Genomic DNA, 21,560 nt, shown 5'->3' with positions numbered 1-21,560 from the left:
CTGTGATATAGGAGAATCTGAATAGGAGAAGTGGGTCTATTTTCACCCATCTTATATTGGACTTATAGGCATGCCCTAACAAACTACAGAATCTGTAGAATGAGATATTTTTCTGAGATTTTGGAAAAGAAAAATCTACTTTTTCAATTTCAAATGTTCCCCCAGTTTCTCTGAAATGTCTCTGAACAGACCTTTTTAGAAGGAGGTGCACATATACACGTAGTAGAATATAATGAAGTGTAGTAAGTTAATTAACATTTCCTGTTGAAACTTCCAAAGCTGTGCTGAACTGTGCTGTAACTGCTGAACAGAAAAATAAAAATAAAATGTCTAGCCATAAGCTGAAGGAGAGGGAGGGAAATAATTTAACAATGGATAAAAATGCACACGTGCTTCACAATTTCAGCCACTGAATTTCCTGTATTTTTCTTTTTAAACAGTGAATGAAAGGGACTGACCTTTGGGCTCATGATAATACCATGAAATAATTAAGGGCCTAGTTGCAGTGGAGGGTGGAATTTGTCCCAGGAGGAGGTGCTAAGTCAAGCCAATGTTCTGCACATCACCTCAGACTGGAAAACTCTTGGAAGCAAACCTACATATTGTGCAAGTATAATGGTGCCCATCATCTTGACCTCCCTGAGGGCTCTTGCAGTTAACAAACTTATCATTCCCATTCTTTGATAGATATAAATATAAGCTTTGCTCTAAAAGCTGTTTTGAGTAAGTGCAGTAGTTGGTGGAGCAGGCTGTAGGAAACCACACAGATGTATCAGAATTCCCAAGTATCTTAGGCACTAGAAGCAAGTTTAGGAAGACTTGAAAACTGCTCTCTGTTTGCTCAGTGAATTAAGTGAAAATATCTGTAAGAGGCATGGAGAAAGAATCTGTGGGATATATTCTAAAACCTCAATATGTAAAACTCAGTTTTTATCTGCATGTTGAGCTTTTGGGATGTTTGAAATCTCTCCTGCATAAAGCACACCATTAAAATATCCCTTCCAAAGTTCATATATTGTGTGCTAATGGAATAGAGTCACTGGAATATTAAAAACTTTGTACTTGTGTGAGAAACTTTTGACATTTTCTGTTAGATTCATTTTTTAAAAAGTCTTTGACATTTCCTGTTTAGCAGATTTTAAATGTTTTTCTTGGTAAAATGGCAGATATCAATCATCTCACTTTATACAAAGCTGACATGTAATTGTAACAGAAAGGTGAATAATACCTAAAGATCCCTCAGGAGATCTGTCCTGTTGTGGTTTGGAATTTTCCTGTCTAATAATTTATTCAGGAATTTTACCAAGTGGTGGTTTTTTTACTGATTGCTTATAGAAATTATACAGAATTTAAAGGCCCCAGAGAAAAAATATCATACAAGAGAAAAGTAGCCTGGGGTTAATTGGCAAGAGTCAGGTCAAAGGAGGTGATACTCCCCTTCTACTTGGCCACATCTGGAATGCTGTGTCCAGTTCTGGGCTCCTCAGTACAAGAAAGACAAGAAGCTTCTGGAGATGGTCCAGGGGAGGCCACAGAGATGATGAGGGGTCTGGAGCACCTCTCCTATGAGGAAAGACTGTGGGAGCTGGGCCTGTTTAGCCTAGAGAAGAGAAGACTGAGAGGGGATCTCCTTAATGCATATAAATATCTCAAAGGGGTGCCAGGAGGATGGTGCCAGACTCCTTTCAGTGATGCCCAGTGACAGGACAAGGAGAAATGGCTGTAAACTAAAACACAAGAAGTTTCACCTCAATATGAGGCAGAGCTCCTTTCCATTGAGGGTGGCAGAGCACTGGAACAGGCTGCCCAGGGAGAGTCTCCCTCTCCGGAGACATTCAAAACCCACGTGGTCATGTTCCTGTGTCACCTGCCCCAGGTGATCCTACCTTGGCAGGGGGTTGATAAGCTCCAGAGGTCCCTTCCAACTCTAAGAATTCTCTGATTCTGTGAGTCTTAGCATGCAAATGCTGAATTGTATTTCCTTAAACCCCATAGCAGGCCAAATTCTCACTTGTAAATCACTGTTGCTGTGTTTGCTGTGGAGCTTTGCCCACGTGCATGAACTGAGGATCTGTTTCAAGGGATTTTGATCCCTCCTGAGAATCTGGCTCCACTTAATAGGAAAACAATTTCCCTTTTTTCTTTTGCTTAACAGGTAAAGATCAGAGTTGATGGAACATTTTCCACTTCAGAGCAGGACCTGTTTCATTTGTTATACAGCTTTTTACAAAATGGGCACAGATCCACCAAGTTTTTCACCTAATCTTGTCCTCAGGTATTAGTAATATGCTTTCTCAGAACTAAGTCCTTTAAACTCACAACAAAATCCTTGAAACTCACAATATGCCTCTCACTTATCTGCTTGTATGATTCAGAAATTGTGAAGTTCTTTCTTTTGAAGGTGGGTATTGTACAATCATCCTGTGTGCTTATCTTCTGAGCATCTGCTTGGAAAATAAAACAACGTGCCATTTTGACATCCAAGAAAGTGCTATAAAAAGGCTGTTGCTATGTTTAAATGCCTGCACTCAGTTGCTATAGCAATAAAAATATCAAAAATTATGGACGAATTGCCACAGTGCATTACCAGCCCTTTCCTGGACAGGGAGATTGTGGGACTGGGAATGTGACAGAGATGCTCAGTGTATTAGAGGGCAGAGTTGCCCCATAGTTCCAGGTGCCCTGTGCTGTCACGTGTGAGCAAAATGTGACCTAATTGTATAAATCCCAAAGTAGCTGTGTCAAATGGGACAGTTGGATCCCTGCTTCATTCAGTTGCTTCTTCATGACTTGTGTGACAGAGTTCAATATTTTGACCAAGTTCCCATTTCTCTGCAAGACAAGCTGCTGAAAATGTTGACCTTTCTCTAAATTCCTTCAGTCCCATGATATCATGTGAAAATCAGAATACAGAGTGCACCTCCCTGTAACCTTACAATAGTCACTGTGAAAAGCCCTTGTTCCTGAGGCAGTTATGGGAACCCTGCTATCAAAAAGAAAAGAAATTATATAGTAGCTAATGGAATCCTTAGCATCTCTCTGGGGCTCAAAGCCTTGAACATTCAGTTGCTTCTTGAAGAGAGCAGGAAATTCAACTTCCTTCACAAGGCATTTTCAATAGAGGAAGGCATGTTATTCTGGCAGCTGCAAGTTCAGTTATGGAATTGAATGGTTCCTTCAGACATTTCTATGCCTTGTTCTCTCTTCTACTGCGTAATGTTGGGGAAAAGACTTGGAAAAACTGGAATCTTGTTTGAAAGCAATAGAACTGTTTGGTTCTCTTTATTCCCATTTGCTTGAAGAATCCTCGAAATTGGCTCGAATTGCAGAACAGTGTGTTTGTCAGTTTGATTATGGTGATCCACAACAGTCCCATAATTATTTAAAGTGGTTTCCTTAACATATACTTTGAAGTCCAGTTGAGAGGTCTGATAGCAAGAATGTAGCAGTGGTAGAAATACATATTTTTAATGTTTGTTTCATTTGTTATCTATTGATTAATATGCTTGTTCAAGGGTGTTTATGCTAGTAAACATATAGATAAAGTGATTCTTAGACACACTATAGTATAGGTTGAGGGTACACTTAAATTCTCCAGTACTTCTAAGTACATTTGGCCCGTTTTATTTTTGTAAAAAGTCTGAATAAACTACTACCATGTACTAGGATTATAGGTTTTCTCAAAATAAGAGTTACAATGTTATGTGGATAGTTGCATTCATCTCATTTCTGCTAGCTTGTATTTGCAATCTCATGACAGTATTTTGCTGTAATGAATTTTGACCATCTTTGGGATTTAATTGGAGTATTTCAATTTTGTTTTCAACCATTAAGAAATGGGACATTTTGTAGCTTTACAGATGCACAAAATTCCAGGAGTGTGGAAGGATGTGTCTTTCTCAACCTCTATGAGGATTCTTTGTTTACTTTCCTTCTCAGCTGTTCGACACAGAGAACTGGACAATCACCTTTCAAAAGGGTTTATTCTTAAACAAAAATGTCAACAGCACTGATTGTGGGTTTGGTTTGTTGGTTGTTGGGGTTTTTTTTTAACAGATTTAATAGGAGAATCTGAACACTGGATCCATAAATATTTATAAATACCTGTTTAATTATTAAACTGTTCTTAAAATTCCCAAAGTTATCTTTTTATGTCAAGATTGGGAGATGCTTCTGTGGCAAATTATAATGTGCCTTTAAAATCAGCACATCTGTGCTTCATTTACAATATGGTAGCTTTTACTGTTGAGAATATGTGGTTATATGAATTACCCAGTTGGGGAGAGGGAGAAGACAACAGAGGAGATGTGTGAAACTTAGAAACTGTAGCTTTTATTTTTCGTGAAACTGCCAAATACTTCAAACACAGAAACCTGATTTTCCTCAGATCTGTGTCTATAGCACCCTCACCACAACTGATGACATCGGTTTGTTTTGTATTTAAAAGCTATTCTGTGTAGTCTCTCTTTTGGACACTGTACATCTGAACTTGCTTCTGCCATGGAAATGCAAATTGCTCAATACTGCCAGTCCCTGCAGCAGCTTTGGCTGGAACTGCTCACCAGCTTATTGCAGAGCAGGGGGAAAGAGGGAGACCTGAACAGACAACAAGGCTACCTAAGCTTTTGCCAAGGAAAGAAGTATTATATGGCTGTTGGTTAGAGACACACTTCACATTATATATGGTCCACTAGGCCTCTTTGAGTGTTAGCTATGCATTTTATTCTTTCCAAAATCTATTTTTGGTATTGTTTTCCTTGGAATAGAAATTGTGCTGTTATTCTGGTGGTCAGCCAGCTATCCTTCCCCCTTCTTCCCTGCCCTCCCTTCATTCCCTCTGAGTACCCTTTGAACTTGTCCAACTTGTTGAATTTGTCAAGAGAGGACTGCAGAAGAATTACGTTCCTCCAAGTGAAAATCAGTGGTGTGGTAAGAGGAGAGACCCAGCTTAGAGCTGCTGAGGGGAAAGGCTCCCCTGTGAGCTGAAATCACCGTGGATCCTGTTTGCTCTGCCAGCTGGCAAGCGGGCACGTGTGAAGCTTAAAACCAGGCACAGCAAATGCTGTCCCTTGGCCCTCGAGATTGGCAGGAGATGAGGAGACAAGTGAGCTTGTTATGAGGGAGATAAGATACAAAATCGTTAAAATACAATACCTGAAGAACAGGTTTTGATAGCTCAGCTGCTTAGAAACGACTCGTTTCTTAATGATGTTACAAAACCGTCTTTTTTTGCACTGATAGCTAAAGTTTATTTTGGAAAATTTTTGTAAATGTCTGTGAAACAGATCGTGAAAGCTACAGACTGATAATTCTCCTGTGATTTCACACCAACTTCCAATAGTTGGTGGCACCCCATATGTTTGTCTTCTTTCCGAAGCAGTGCAGAGCACTGTTAGACTGTAACACAGGCCCTCCTCTGTTTTGCAGATTTTTCCATTGAGGCTGCAATGCCTCAAAGGAAAAGCTCTGAGGTTGCTGCAATCTTTGGGAACAGTCTATAGACTCTGCTCAGTCAGCTCTTCAGGCATGTCAGTCAGGTTCATGGGAACGCTGGTAGTGGACAGGTTCTTCCCATGGCAAGTAAATGTCAGCCATCCGGGTAGGGGCAGCCATTCCAATTAGACTTTCCTTATGCAACAGATGTTTTGAATCTAAGCCAGGGAGAATAAAGTAATGCCCAGAGACACTGGCCCTTATCTGCTTTCTGGTCATTTGAAGGAGGCTCAGTAAAAAATGGCAGAATGATATCTCATTTGCTCCTAAGCAAACTGACTGCACACTTTATTTTGGTTAGTCACTGATCAGCTGCTCTCCGATTATTTGAAAGAAATTAACCTGTGGTAACATCCTGTTTTCTTTCTTTGGTTGATCATCTGTTTGGGAGGACTTGTTTGTTTTGCTTGAACAAACAAAAAAAAAACCCCTTTTCTGTCTAGATAACATTAAATTTGTTTCTTATGCTTAAAAACAGGAAGCTCCTGCCTAAAGCATTCCAGCCATCAGATTGCTGAATATTCATTATCCTTTCCTCACCTGTGCTGCAGGGCAGTATGCTGACCTTGAGAGTTCCTGACCTTCAATTCCTCTGATAGGTAAGAAGCTTTCTGGTTGCATTTTCAATTTTACTTGTGTTATTTGAAACAGTTGGGCTGATTTCTCGTTTGTGTCTCATCCAGTGCAGTTAATAGGAGTCTTGTACATACAAGACTTGCATAGGTCACTTGTTATTCTGACAATTTTCAACATATTTCAGTAATTTTTTTTGTTGATTAACATATATGTTGGCCATTTGCTAGTTTTTAAATTAAATGCAGCTTCATAAACGAATTTTAATTAAATTGTTCCTTAAAAATTAGTATAAAAGTTACAGATGAGAATATATGGAACACAAAGAAAGTATTTTTAGAAGATAAAAATCATTGCTGGATTGTCTAAGTAATATCCAAAAGCTATATTTTTGTCCATAACTCTCAAACATAATTCCTCTGAATTGAATGCTCTGCCTGGATGGATGTTCAGGATGTTCAAGTCATGTCATAAAATTCAGACTGTAACTGTGCGTTCTTGGGGACTGAAAGTGAAATGTGGTTTGGGGATGTGACAGAAGTGAGGTTTAGTTCAGAAGTGCACAAGATGAGACAGGCCCTATTAAACAACAAAATGAATGTAATAATTTGAACCCAGCCTGCAGCAGAAGGACACAACAGCAACGTGTGACAAACAGTTCAGGTGTGAGGAAGGAAGAGCCAGGGGCCAATTTCACCCTGGTGACTTGGGGAATGATCATTTCTTCTTCACAGTGGTGAATCTCTGCCCTGGTAGCAAGTGTTTATTTGAAAAGGCTGAAGAATTATGTTGATAGTGTTTTGAATGTTCTGAGATTCTTAAATAGGTCTTTTGAAAAGCAAACAAAATGGGGGGGGAAAAAAATCATCTTTCCAAAAAGTATTTGTAGGGTACAGTGAAAAGTGTGTCGTTATACAGTGAAAATATACAGAGAAGAACCACATCTCTTGAATAGTTCAGAAGTGAACTGTTTTATCCCTCACTTTCTTAAACACATAATTTTCTGCTGCATTTATGCTGTGAAATAATGATTTCAATGGGTGAAATTTCAGTGTTCTGGTCAGTTATAAGGATTGAGTAATGCACCAATGTAAAGCATATTCAGCATGTTTTCAATATTCAGACCTTCCTCAGGAATATTAACCTGTCATAGTAAGGATTACATCTGGGGAGCTTTGTGAAACTCAATTGACCAAGTAACTTCTGCTTGTTTCTGCAGAGTAAATTGATTGGAAAAGTTACATGACTTACTAATGCCTGACTTATGGCTTGGTGTAGTTGAAGAAATACAAGGGAGAGTATGAAGAGAGTATGAACCCAATAAGTAAACTGAATAAAATTCCATTACTCCCCTCTGCTTCAAAAACTGAGGAAGAAAATGAAACTTTTTTTTAATACCAAAAGCACTAATGTTGTGTATTTGGTTACTCTATTGCTGAATATTCATGAAGCTCTGCAGTATGTTCAGTTAAGGTACTGGTTGCAATTAAAACAAGCTGTATGATTGAAATTTGCTTTTTGCTTCAACTTAGCTCAAAAGCACACTCAGCATCCATTTAGAATTGAAGTGCTCTTTTCTTTCGGGCATGTGATAGAAAAGTGCAATGCCATTCACTCAGGTTGGCAAGTAAATTGTTATGGAAAATATTGTAGATGCCATGTTTGTTTATCTTCTAGATTCCATTGTTTCTTCAGAAAATAATTTCTGAAATAACTGGATAATGAGAATTTCAGAAAAAAAAAATCACAGCTGGCTCTGAGATTAAATTTAAATATTTCCTTTAACAAAAACAGAAAAAAATGCCGTGTTCAGTTAGTAACTTTATCCTCTTTGTTCTGTAAAAATATACTTTTTTTTTTTTTTTTGTCCAAGAAGGTTAAAAACATAACACTTGGAGGGAACACTTAGAAAATGAATTTGTAGGTTGTCTTTAAGCTCCATGGAAAATCAAATAAACATTGTTCTAACTAAGAAACATTAACAACAACAAAAAAGTTTGTGTTGGAAAAAAAATCTTTACATGCCTTAGAAACGTGTTCAACACAATTTGACATCACTTTATTTGCACAGATCAAACACTACCATTGGTATTAATTTATCTTTAGATAGATTGGACTTAGTTTTTGCATAGATTAAGACATTATATATCTTGTTTGTCAAGCTAGCTTGGCAATTGTTACTTGTTTGTAGTCAGTTATTAGGTATTATAAAGAAGAAATAAAGGAAGGATGCAAGAAAAAAGATTAGTGGAACATACACTAAATGTTTATAGAAAATCTAGTGACTCTAGTTCTAAGTTCTACCTTTCTTATTTCTTGCAATCTGTGAGGCAAAACAAAACTACTGGGAAGATGGTTTCCTAACGTCTGCAGCCTGGGATTTGGACTAATAAAGAGAATTAAGATTTTAATTCTTAAGAATTTAATTTCTTGGCCAATATAATTAAGAATTAAGAGAAGGATGGAGGCTGTCTCTCCTTAGCTCACTGTTCCTTCCCCTGCCCCAGGCAATTTCTTTGGAAGGTAATCTGAAGTCACTTCAGGAAAGGGGGTTATATAAAAAAGGTTCATTTTAGCCTAATTAAGTTTGTCTCCCTGGGCTTCCCTGTTGTCGTCTGAGAAGAGAGAGGTTCCTCCAGAATGCAATTCAGAGAGCCTAAATTAAGTTTCTGATTTTAGGACAAGAACTTAAGTTGATTCAAAAACAAACAAACAAAAATACCCCACAAGGCAACCAACCAAGACTGGGGGAGACAAATGGCCTTAGGCTAAAGTGAGTCTTCAGGAAAGGTCCCCTTTTTACATATTCTCACCCCTCTCTCTCTCTGTTGAAGGACTGTGGTATTATAAGAACTCTTGTATTGAAGAAGATGTACAGAATTAAATAGGTGCAGGTTCTTTTTCTTCTCTTGATCCTTCTCCCACACAGAACATAAAATTTGGTGTTACTGGTTTTGAAAGAAACATATGAAAGAAATCTTAGATCATTATTTAGCAACTGTATCCAGCCATATACAAACTGATGAATCTTTGACAGAAACCAGCATTTTCAGTTGACAAGTGAAAGCAAATATCTGTGTTGTCTGTAAGAAAAAAAGTTCACTTCCTTGGCTTATTAAGTTTTGATTTCTTTATATCAACTCCAATAACTACAGTAGGACTGATGCAACGCTGGTGTTCACTTTAACAGAATTGATAGAGACAGGTAAACTGGAGACAGTTTCATAATGGGTATCAAATCACAACTCCTAAGGCAAAAGTGCAAGCATGAGCTTCAAGGGGAAGAGGGATACTGAGATGAGAGTTTGATTTTCGGATGTTGGAAGAACTGTTTGTCATGTTCCTTCTCTTGTCTGTGCTCCCAGGGTTTGATGTTAGTAAGCTTCCCTTGCTTACTCCTGGCCTGCAGGCCACACAACAGGAGGATGAGGTATGATGCCCTAAGGTTAAAGGCATAATAGCATTTCATCAAAAGAGCACAGGGAAAACTTACAAGTTTAGAGGCAAACAAAATGTACAGTTTGTCTCTTCAAAGCCTTTCTGCAGTGAGTGGAAGCTTTGATTGTACTTTGTTGAAAAGAAAGGAGGTTGCTTACAAGGTTTGGTAGACAAGAATTAAATATAATTTTTCTGTTTTGATCTTGTGCATTTATGATGTAAAAACTAGCTACAGTGCATGAAAAATTACATGTATTATCTCTTTGTTTTTAAGGCAACCTTATTGTGGAATTTCTCTTTGAGATTCAATTTACTAGGTGTACAAGGAAAATAATACTTACAGTGTGAAATAATTTTACAGTTGTGAAGTGGCTGGTATATAATAGTACTAATTTCTTTTTCAATATTTTAATATCTCAAGGGGAAAGGTCATCCATTGTATCTTGGACCGATCTTATATTTTTTTTTTACATTTCCTTGCCTACTAAACTCTGATGCTTATACAAGAACTGAAGAAATATTAATTAGAGAAGGAGAAGAGAGACTTCCAACCTCTCTCCCAGAAAGCTGGGGTTTATTCCTACCACTATATGTTCTGTGAGAGGAAACCAGTGGGAGTGCAAGAGCATCTTAAGACATTCCCCCAATTTGTACCATTTGAGCAGAGATTATTCCCGTGTTTTTTCTGACTCAGCCACACGTGAGGCATTTGGACCAGCAGTGTAGGCAGCACTGTACAGCTGAATGTACGTGATAGGGAGAGGTTTCATCTCAATATAAAAAGAAATGTTTTTACAGTGAGAGCAATCCCTCAGTGGAACAACCTCCCCAGGGCTGTGGTAGCGTCCCCAGCGCTGGAGGTTTTCAAGTTATGGTTGGACAGGATGCTCAACAATCTCATCCAGGCTCCCTTTCCCACAAAGGATTGGGCCAGTTGTTCTTTAAAAGTCCCTTCCAAACTGGGCTGTTCTATGATTCTGTGATAATAAGTAGGAAAAAAGATGGAGAACAGCAATCAAGAGGTGTGTGAACCTTCATGCCAGTCTCAGCTTCTTGATCTTCTGGGGGAAGAAGGAGGGGAAGAAGATTCCATACTGCTTTGCACCTGTGTCTTCTACTAAATAGTATTGCAAGCAAATGGAATTTTCTTCATAATTGGGAATGTCATTTAGTGTATGTGTGAGCAAATATGTTCATGTATGTGTAAGACTGCAAAGTTTGAAAACTGCTGGCTCACTGTCTTTTCTTCTGTGAAATTCAGTTCCTTTTTGTTTGATGCATCTTTAAGAACTGAAAATACTTTCAGTGACTTGCCATCCAAATAGCCTCTAGAAAACATCTGAAGTTTGTTCATATGCAAGAATCTAAAACGTGACAAAGCAGGGAGATGCCAGACATTCTTCAGATTGAGATATGTTTACTTCTTCAAGGAGGCTACTTAGGAATCCAGCACAGTACAGACCTATGGCAGCAGGATCTTAATCCTGGCTGTGGTTATAGCATGTACTGTTTGTATTGACCAGAAAAAATGTAAAAGTCTTTTTCTCCCATTACTTCTTTCTGTCTGTTCTGTCCATCCCTTCCTTCAGCATTGCTAATTACTCAGGATGGGCAAAAAGGAATTTCCCTTTGTTCACTTTCTCACAATCAGTCTCTTTCAGAAGTTGAACTTGCTTCCCCCAGTGAACATTCAGCCTCCACAGCCAGGTCATGCAAACCATTCACCTGATCCCACAAGAGGATCATGTTCATGCTACTCCAAAAGCAGAAAAGTCCTTTAACCCTCACTGTTTTCAACCATCTGCAGGTCAGGCCTTTCCAGGCCCAGCGGCTGTACAGAACTACCACTGTACCTGTCCTCTGAATGCATCTAATCCATTTTTGAACTGTTTTATATCCTCCAATTCCTTTACAACTTGCTGTGGTAACAAATTCAATTATTTAATTATATACTGTTGTGAAGGAGCTTCTTTTGTACTATAAGCTATAACTAATAACTGCTTTTGGCATCCTTATGAACTGCACGGACTTCTGAGCAAATAATTGACAGGCCACCCTCTCCAGTCTCTTCATAATTTTCTAATCTGTTTCTATCCAGAACTGTCCCTTTTTCAAGAGGAATTGCTCTTGTCTTTTTTCTGTGGAAACCATTTGCAATTTCTGACCATTCATTCTTCTATGAATCCCTTGTATTTATATTGGGTTTTTTTTAGGGTTTTGGTTGGTTTTTTTGGTTGGTTGGTTGGTTTTTTGAGATGTGACTTTTTTTTGAGAACTGTTTTAAAATTTGGGCCCATATTCTATTAATTCTTAATATTTTTGCCTTTTTGGCTGCTGCTGAATGCTGTTTTCTGAGAACTATCCAAAATTACTTGGATCTCTTTCCCGACAGGTAAAGAGCTCAGATTTTAGCCTTAAGCTGCTTCTTTTTCCCCTTGTGCATTGATTTGCATTTTTCAGCAGGGCCTATTTCACCTGCCATTTTATCATTCAGGTGCTCAGTATCCCATGAACTGCCTTGGCTGTCTTTAGATATGATTTTCCCATTTCACCTCTAATCACCTGCACAGACCCTCTTTTCCAGATTCTCCATGACTCTGTTGAACACCTCAGTACCTGTGGAAGTTTAATCTCTGCAGGAGACAGAGACCTGTAACTCCTGTCCTTTATTTTCTTCCTTAAATGACAAGAAGTATTTCCCTTTTGTCCTGTGAGAGCAGAGTTTCCTTAAGGGGCTTGGAAGACAATTTTGTCAAAACCTCTCTTCGAAAAATGCATATTTCCTCTATTAAAATGCTTGTTGACTTTTGTAAAGAAATTTAATGAAACAGCAAAGTTTGGAATGTTGTACAGTCCTGTATTAATTTATCATTCTCTGATCTGCATCTATTTATTAATAAAATACTACATTAATTTCTTATCTAGGACAGTTATTACCTAAAAGTTAAGAACTAGGATGAAAGTATTAAGTGAAAATAAAATTATAAAGCAATCAGTCCTCAAATAAGAGGTTTGTTTTGTTTTGGCAGAACAGCAAAACAGTTCAAGGGCAACATCAAACTGTTGAAGGAGGTGTTTGGAAAGAATGAACATCATTCATTGCTTGTACTTTGTCTGCCTTTGTTTGCCTTAGTCTCTTTAAGGCTTTTTGTCTTCTTGCCACTACCTCAGGTAGCTCATGCACAGCTTTTTGTTGTGGCATTTGCCAGAATGTTGTCCAGAGGCATTCTAAAACCCCCAAAATTTGATTAATAATAAAACTTTTGAAGCACCAGTATTTCAGCATTTCTTCTGTAAAAGATTGGTCTTATCTGTGTAGTTCTATGGGATGGTTAAAATTACAATGAGTTTCTGTATCTTCTTTTAAGACACATTTTCTAAATATTTTACCCAGTTTTGTATTTTTTTATTTCATAATATATTAGACTCACTGAATCTTTTTCATTCCATACCTTTCTACACCTGTTTTAAATTTCAAATAAAGTAACCGCATTCCATTAATTTAATATAATCATGTTTAGTTTATTCAGTATAAGGAAAGAAAAACTGGTAAGATAATAAACCTTAATGTATGCACACTATAAACTTATTTTATACAAATTGTTTTTAAGTAGGCAAATACAAAATGCCATTTTGAGTCGTTATATATAAAGTTATAAAAAGAGCATAATTAGATACACACCACAATTTCTTAATAGAGTAATGACAGCAGCAATATTGAGTTGACCCCGATATATCCTGTTTCTCTTTAAAGCCTCACAGAATATGAGTTACTCTGCTCCTTTTACACCCTTCTCACTTTCCCCGTTTTTATTTTCGGTTTTGAGGTGAAAATTTTAAAACCTAGTATATAAAATGTAACCCCCAAAGTCCAGAGTTCTTTCTCCCTGCAGAAGGAATTCTCTGGTTCAAGTTCACCTCTGTGCTAGGGTCTCCCTGTGCATAACACTGATAAAACCATATTAAATGACTCTGGGGTTTTTATAGATGTTGATGAGATGAGATTATGCAGATAGTTGGTACATTATTTTTTGGATCAGCTCCTGGATATAATCAGGGATGGAACAGTGTTGGCTAAATAATTTTATGAGGGAAAGATTTTGACAAAGGACACGAGGAACATTTTGCTACATTTGGCTTGTGCTATTCCAGAAGAGCAGAGCTGTTGTTTTCCTCAAAGCTTTGTTCTGAACTGTCTAATTACCCAGAAAAATGTGGCTTTTTGGTACAGTACATGCCAGCCAATGCATAAAAATTGCTTTCTTGTTCTGATAGCTTTGATCTTTATTATTAACTATCCCACTTCTGGGTTTTGGAGAACAATCACTGAAAATGTTAGTAAACCATCTGTTCTTAAGGTGTTGTATTTGGTAGCTTTCTGAAAGAAAATGAAAAGTCACTTTTCTTACCATGCTTTCTAGCAGATGCAAACCAATAAGAATGGTTTCCAAATTAGAGTGCAAATAGTAAAGCTCCTGAATCTAGAACTTTAGCAAGTAACCAAAATAGGCCTCATTTTCTTACTGCTGAGAAGAGTTTAAAAATCAGAGGAATTATATACTTCATTCACTTAAATCATCAAAGGTTAGCTTCCACATTTGAGAATGCTTCAGAAAATGAAGTATACATGTCCAGGATACATCTGTGTTTTCTTAGAGTGAGAAAACCAACAGGAGATGGTTAAAATCTTCTTTGGGTCCTCAGTGTTAATATCTTGAAGATCAAGTAGTACAGAACGACTGAGCTGCTATTGGAGTGGGTGCTGTTTCTGTAGGCAAAGGCTTTGTAGGACAGATGGAGTGGAAAGGCAGCTGTGGAATTATTATTTTTTTTTGGTACTAGCAATAACCATCCTTCATTTTGGATCCCAACAGAGTGCAGAACTTTGAGAACACAGGAAATGGGGACTTGCTTTTCTTTTTTCACAAACAACTGTTTGCTTTCGTTTTCAGACCTTCCTTTCTGCAAGTCAGCAGATCTCTTTCTGCAGTGATAAAGCAGTTTCCCCACGTGAAAATAAAGGGCTCAGGTCTAATTTTCATGAAGCTACCTCATCTCCATGTCAAATAAGGATAAAACAAGAGCAAATTATTTCTCCTGTAATTTTGGCTGTGGGTTCTAGACTTGCAAAAGAGTTCGTCTCACAAAGTTCAAAGCTCATCTCACCAAATGTTATTTATGACTAAAGTTTAAATTAGTGCTGTGGCTGCATTATAAAATACTATTTTAAAAAATGCAGGTGAATATTTTACTGTATAAGATATAAGAACAGCCATGTCAGGAGCACTCCTGATGGAACAGTTTCTGTGCTAACAACCATTGATGTGTGGAGTTTGGAGTATCTATTTTACCTCTCTCTTAATTACTACATCATCCTGTCTGATGCAACACCTTTGCAGCCCTTAAATCATTAAATCAAATATTCTTTGTTGCTTTCATCTTGAAATTCATAACTGTCTCAATGAGGCCAATTAGAAAAAAAGAGACTTTGAAGAATTTGTTGATGTTTCAGCTAACATGTGTACCTCACTGGGGGGGGGGGTGTCATCAACTCCATTTCTACCTTAGTCAGTCAAATGCACACTGAATTTCTTTGCCAAATTCATCAGTAATAGGGTGGTCTCTCGGTCTCTGGGTATTGTGGGTCTTTCTTTTAAATCTCAGCAGAAAAAAAACTAGAAAACCAAGCTTCCTCCAAGCTTCTGAAAGTCTAACTTTACATAGTACATAGATTGAACTGTCCAGTAAATGCAAGGCCTCTTCCCATCACACTTCTTAAAAATTAAATTTAAACTAAAGACTAAATCAGTTCAGGAATGCTCACTGCCAGAACTTCATAGTGTAAAAATGACACTGTGTGACTGCATCTGAAGAGTACTTTTGTCAGCAAGGAATAACACAGGGCACAGAAATCTGCAGATGATTCAGCAATACAAGCAAAAGACCTTCTGCAAAGCATATTTGCAAAATCTTGTGTTGCATTAATAGGTCTTTTGAGCAAGAAAGTACTTTTGGCTCTCAATCTGCATTGACATCACACCTGAATGAGACACCAAGGACTTCCTACCCCACCCCACCTCTTTGGGTAATACTGAAGTTGAGCAATTGTTTCTGAAGCTTGATAAGAGAAATTAATCTAGCTGCTGGTTTTCAAGTTGTGTCTGTTTCTAGGAAAAAAGGCTAAAAGATGGTGCTATAAAATGTTACTGCTTTTTCACACATATGCTGGCATGAGGGAAGAGATGTATATGTTGGGTTTTGCTTATTCACAGGCAGCAAGGCCTGCAGATTTGTGTACTCCAGGGGTGAAATTTAGGACTGTTTCTAGCAAAACCAACAATTCTTGTGATCTAATATGCAGAATCCCTGGATACAAGTTGGCACATTACAGCCTGGATGAGTTAACTACCAGGTCAGTGGAAAAAGCAGCTGAATAATTAGATTCAAATAACATAGTTCTTACTACTGGCATTCCATTTCACATGGTGTTACTAGTCAAGTCCCTCGAGGGTCTGCCCATTTAGTAGACATGGAGGGCGAGTAGAAATACATTCTCACCACATCTGGGCCCCCAGGATGTTGATAAACTTGGGCAAACCCAGGGAGAACCACTATGGTAGTCAGGAGGCACAGATCCTTTGAGAGGATGCCAAGGGAACAAACTGGCACTGCTTAGCCTGGAGAGGACCTTAGTTGCAGCCTTGCAATACTTAAGTAAGATGGTGCTAAAAAGATGGACTGAGGCACTTTACAGGGGTGCATGGCAGGGGAATGAGAGACAAGGATCCTAAAGGGACAGTCAGACTGGATGTAAGGGTGGAGCAAGGGGGGAATTACTGTGGGGGTAATTAAACATTGGGTTAGATCTACCAGAAATTCTTCAAGTTCTGTCCTTGGAAGTTTTCAAGCTCCAACTGGACAAAGTCCAAAGCAACTTCTAGTTGCTTCAGTGCTGACCCTGCAAGGGTCAAGGAGGAGGTTGGTCCAAACGACCTTCCAGCCTAAAGCATTCCTTGATTCTGGGAATCGATCTTCCAGTCTGGCCACCTTACAGTAACATGTAAGTTACTGCAGTCAAATAAGCAGTCAGCAGCCAAAGTCCAGACAATGGCTGATTATTTGAAAAAGTTGATACGGTAGATATTCCCTTCCTAGTGTACAGCAGTGTTTCAAAAAACTCAATGGAATCAGATCCATAATTATTTCCTCACGAAAAGGAGAAATTCTTGCTCTTTTGGTGTATGCTCATTTTTGTAATGCAAAAAAACCTTCATGTATCACTAAAGTAAGGAAATGTGAGTCTGATTGTGTCCAGGAAGCATAAAATGGGAATAAAATGCTTGTTTTGCTGCTTTACCATTTATCTATGCAAGATGGAGAGCAAAGTATAATCTCCCTGCTTGAAAGCCCACAATAGCATTTTGGGCTGCCAAAGAAGGCTATTTATTGCTGGATTGTTCAACAAAGTGTGCCCTCTGGGATTACCCTTTGTGATTGGGAAAGAAAGAATTTTGTTTCATTTCTTCATTTGGAAAATTTTTTTGCTTGACTAGCAACAAGGCTCCTGGGTCACTAAGCAATAGTGTTCTACCCTGATTGCCTTCAACTTATTTGTGTTTCTAAGTTAGGCCTTTGGTAGTTGTTTTTTCCAAATTATATAAGGTTGATATCCCACTGCCCTGGAGAACAGAACAGTTTATAGAATGTTTATATATAAAAATTGCTTTTGAAAATTTTACTTCATGTAGCAACCTTAAGATTGTTTTCAAACAAGGAGGAATCAACACCAAAATACACTAATTTTTTTTTCCTTAATCTTGTCTGACTCCCCTCCTCACAAGCATATTTGTTCTCCTTTTACATTAGCTAAGAATATAGTCAAGTGGAAATTTGAGAAAATATCATCTCAAGCTCCCAACTCTGCCTACACCACAGACAAAAATAAATGTGTAACTAGAATGTGATGTATAATACATGCAGTCCAGACAGCAGAAACATAGCTAGGTTTCTCCAAATCTGTGAGAAGGAGTAGAAGAAAGAAACCCAAACGACTGTTTGTTGACTGTGTCACTGAGTACATGATGCTCATTTAGGCAAAGGCATGTTTGGTGGTAATATCATCTCCTGGTGCTGTGAGTGCTACTGGCATCAACCATTTCTGCTGAGTGATTTATCAGTGAGCAGCCCTGCATCAGAGGGGTTGTTCAGCACCATGCAATAAACACTGAGGCTGCCTCCTAAACTAAATTATGTGTTTTTTTCAAGTAGTAAGTTGTTTAGGAGGAGGAAGAGAGCAGCATTTTTTACTCACGTATCATTTTCAACTTTTTTTTTTTTCATTTTATCCTGTTTTAAGGTCACTGCCTTTACATTGTAAGACAATAGATTTTTTCTCTAGATACTTCCTAGCTCTAGATTTCTTTTGAACTACCCTCCTGAATGACACTTAATGTACTGTTCTCCCACTCTTATCTTCACACTTTCTTATATGCTGTTCCTTATGCTTAGAAATCCTTACTCTCCATGCCAAATATCCACCCACTCCATGTTCACATTCTTCCTTTAAACTGCATTTCCTTAAAGTCTATCAAAAATAATCTTCAAGTTAAGAAACATATCAACTCTGCCCTGAGATCTGACAGTCTGCTGATCATCAGATTTCCTACTGCTGGCTGAATTCTTTAATTTGTGCATAATACTCCATAAATCAGGGATTCATTTTTCCTTAACATCACATGTACTGCCTTTTTTATTAAATAAATATATATGTAAAATCTTTTTTAAAGTACCCCAAAGTTCAACCCAACTGGTTTCCTAGAGGCCATCTGGCTGAGCACTGCTGCTTGTTAATTTGCTGTTCACAAATTAACAGAACTTATGGAAACAGCTACCTATGAATTGTAGAGTGGTAGGGAGTTTTCACTTTGGGAGGGAGTTTGTGTTTGGTTTTGGGTTTGTTTTGGGGTTTTTTTGTGGGAGTAGGTTGGTTTTTGACACAAAACAAGGGAAAGAATTGTTGAAATTATAAAAGCATATTTGGGGTACAAGTTGAAAGTTAGAATGCATGAGGCACATCTAAAACCTTTTGGGTGGTAAGATCTGATAAGCAGCTCTGACTGTTTCATGACCTGGCCTGGCATGCTTGTGCACTTTGTTCTTTGTGTGTAGCAGAGGTTTGTGATGTGGCTTTGGAAGACAATTTCCTGGGGGGTAAAGGATCTACCACAACTAACTGGTTCACTGTTGGAGAGCTTCCTCTAAGGATTTGAGCATAAAACTTTAGTAAGCTCAGTGAAATATGTAGGTGGCTTCCACTGTTATGTTTCAAAAGACTGAATATTTGGCTTCATATTCACTTCAGTTTCTTCTACTTTCTTAAGAGGCTTTTTTGCTTTTTGCTATGAAATATGCACAAGTACTTGGAAAGCAATAAAAAACCAAAACCAAGCCATACAGATAACCAGAAAGGGGAAAGGAGAGAGATACATGCATTATTTTCTCTTTGGCCATAAAAGTTTTTTACTCTGGAGAGCATGTCTTAAATTAACCTGACTGTAGTTTGTGCTGAATGCAAGCCATTGAATGAGGGGGAACAGATGGGCAAAAGCTTTCAGGTCTGGAATCCAGGAGGAAGTGCCACCTCCTTTTGGTTCTCTTGCCACAATTGTCCTGTTGTCTCCAGCATGGAATGTGGAACGTGGGGAGTGCCACGTTCTTGGAATGGCATGACTGGGGAGAAACCTCTGCTCCAAGAACCTGGCAGATCTATTGTTTTCCATAGCTCCCTTTGGCTGTCCTTCCCATATGAGACCTGGGTTCAGTGTCTTAGCTATAGACTTAAACAGATAAAATTACCTTATTGGAGTTCTGTCTTAAGATGATTTGTTCAAAGAAAAACCCCAAAATGAATAAACACTACAAGTGAACCAGAACACCTTTTTTTTGTGAACTTGTATGCAATTCTTAAAACCATTTGCTTTCACAGGGAGGTAATGCTACTTATAACCTCATTTCCCTACATTCTTTTTAGTTCTGAATAAAAACCAAAAACTGAAGATAAAACATTTGCATCCAAAGCAGAGTAATTTATAAAAGTTTGATTTGTTCAATGTTAACTCCTGCTTGCCCCTAAACAAAATAGTGGAATAGGGAAACTTTCAAGCTGCCTAAAATATATTTACCTTAAAAGAAAAGCCTTTTTTTAAAATCTGGATCTACCAGCCTGTGAAGCTAGTGAAATACTGTTCCTCACTGTTTCTAAAATATGTACATTCTTCATCTGTTTGCTGATTGTCTGCAGCATAAAATTCAGCCTAGAAATCATGAGGAAAAAAGAAAGGTTGTAAGCCGCTCCTCTGGATGCTTTGCAGAAAGAGACGTAAATCTAAACACTGCCTGCTAACATAACCAAAATTGTAAAAACATTGCTAAAACAAATAAAGCTGGCAGGCAGCGTTTTACAAAAAAAAAAGTGCTATTTTCAAATACAGTTATGATCTTTTAGTAAGTCTTAAATTTCCATTTAGCTGTGTTAAAATGATTGTCTGTGACTGAAATCAGGCCCAATTCCTTTTTCTTTAATGCATCAGGGAAAAGCCTAAAGTTGGGACCAGAATGGATCCTATTGGAGTTAAGTACGTAACTCCCAGGAAACATTTTCCATTAAACTCTGTCGGGGTTAGTTATCAGATTTCTTTAAACTCTGATATAAAATTTTTAGTGCATAACCCAACCAAATGCCTTGTTCTAGGAGTTGATCTTGTTGGTAATGGACCAGCATAACCTTTCACCTCCAAAGCTTTTGTTTTTCAGTCTCAACAGTGTCATAACTAGCCATTGCTGGAGATATTCTCCTGAGTGCTCCCAATCAACATGCATCAAAACAAGATTTTACTCTCTGCCTGACCTCACTTTTCCTTTCTCTCATTCAAGCACATTATTGAAAACCATCAAGTTTTATGTGTTCCTGAGCTATGAGGAAAACAGGAAGCAGACAAGGAGATTGTTTCCTGTCATGGTGCTCTGTAAATCAAGTCCTGTATGTGTAGCTTGTAGTCCCAAGGAAGTCTGTACACACTTAGTCTGAGAGATGCTTTTTAGAAGCTGTATTTTCCTTAAGCTTTTGTTAGTTTCTTCCTTTAAAATACCTTTGTGACAGAATTATGCACATTTTTCCCTTGTCTCTGAGGCTGCAACCTGGAAGTGTTCTTCTGTCAGGAAGTATTATTTAAGTTGCTCAGGAATTAACCTCTGTGCTCAGGAATTCATCTCTGTAGTTCTCAGAATGAAAACAGATGCTTTGAATTCACATAGTGCCTACATACACTTTGCCTACCCCAGAGGAGTTGTTCTGTATCTCATAAACAGAAACACCACTTTGTCTTCCAGATTTTACCTTGTACGGTTGTCTGGCCGTGGGCAGAACTCAGAACAGTGAGGTTATCACAGAGAGGCCTTACATTAGTCCTGGGGGATATGACTGTGTGTTTTGCTAAACTGGCTGGAGTAGGATCTTAATGTCTTGCAAACCTAAGTATTTAGCATGAAAATGCACTCTTTTGTCATAAAAATGAGATGTAGTAGGAGACAGTCAGTGTTTTCCTGTGCTGCAGACCATAAAGAAAGTGTCTTCCAACTTCCATGTAGTATCTTTTGTCACAAAGTGTAAGAATGTACATGAGTCAGCTTTAGTAGTGGGTTTGGTTTTTTTACCTTTTTCAGTCAATATTTCTATTACACAAAAATTTTGAAGTCCTAAAGCAAAATATTAAAGTATTTCTGTCAAGATACCCTGGATCTGGTTTTATGTGTTTTGTTTATTTGGTTTGGTTGTGTTGTTGAGGTTCGTTTAATTTTTTGAGATAGCTAATGCATGCCAATAAACTTTGTCTGTGTATCCTAAACTATAATCATGCTTTGTCTTTGAAAACTTAATCTATGGTAAAAACATGAGAAAACCACCCTGTTTTGCTCGCACTCGGTTTGAAGGAAGGAAGTTTAGTGGTTTTTAAGTACTTCAAAGCTGCAAAACATAATTCAAAATGTTGCACAAATTC

The 21,560-nt window shown here is 38.0% G+C and overlaps 1 protein-coding gene across 14 annotated transcripts in view; it reads left to right on the top strand.

Annotated features, from left to right (window-relative positions):
- The window catches only part of IRAG1 (inositol 1,4,5-triphosphate receptor associated 1), a 105,362-nt gene that overhangs the window by 42,848 nt on the left and 40,954 nt on the right, over positions 1 to 21,560 (top strand). For 10 of the 14 annotated variants that reach the window (XM_051803881.1, XM_051803885.1, XM_051803883.1 and 7 more), the window contains one exon: positions 5,972 to 6,092. The gene's annotated coding sequence lies outside the window, so the exon portion shown is untranslated. Of the gene's footprint in view, positions 1 to 2,168; positions 2,276 to 5,971; positions 6,093 to 21,560 lie in introns of those variants that run through there. The other 4 variants (XM_051803886.1, XM_051803888.1, XM_051803887.1 and 1 more) reach the window with 2 other exon arrangements.

The sequence above is a fragment of the Manacus candei genome, unplaced genomic scaffold (genome assembly GCF_025592945.1).
Source record: "Manacus candei isolate 608988 ecotype Guabito, Panama unplaced genomic scaffold, ASM2559294v1 h1tg000060l, whole genome shotgun sequence".
NCBI lineage: Eukaryota > Metazoa > Chordata > Aves > Passeriformes > Pipridae > Manacus > Manacus candei.
The sequence above is the reverse complement of the archived record's forward strand: the minus strand, read 5'-3'. Positions and strand labels throughout refer to the sequence as shown.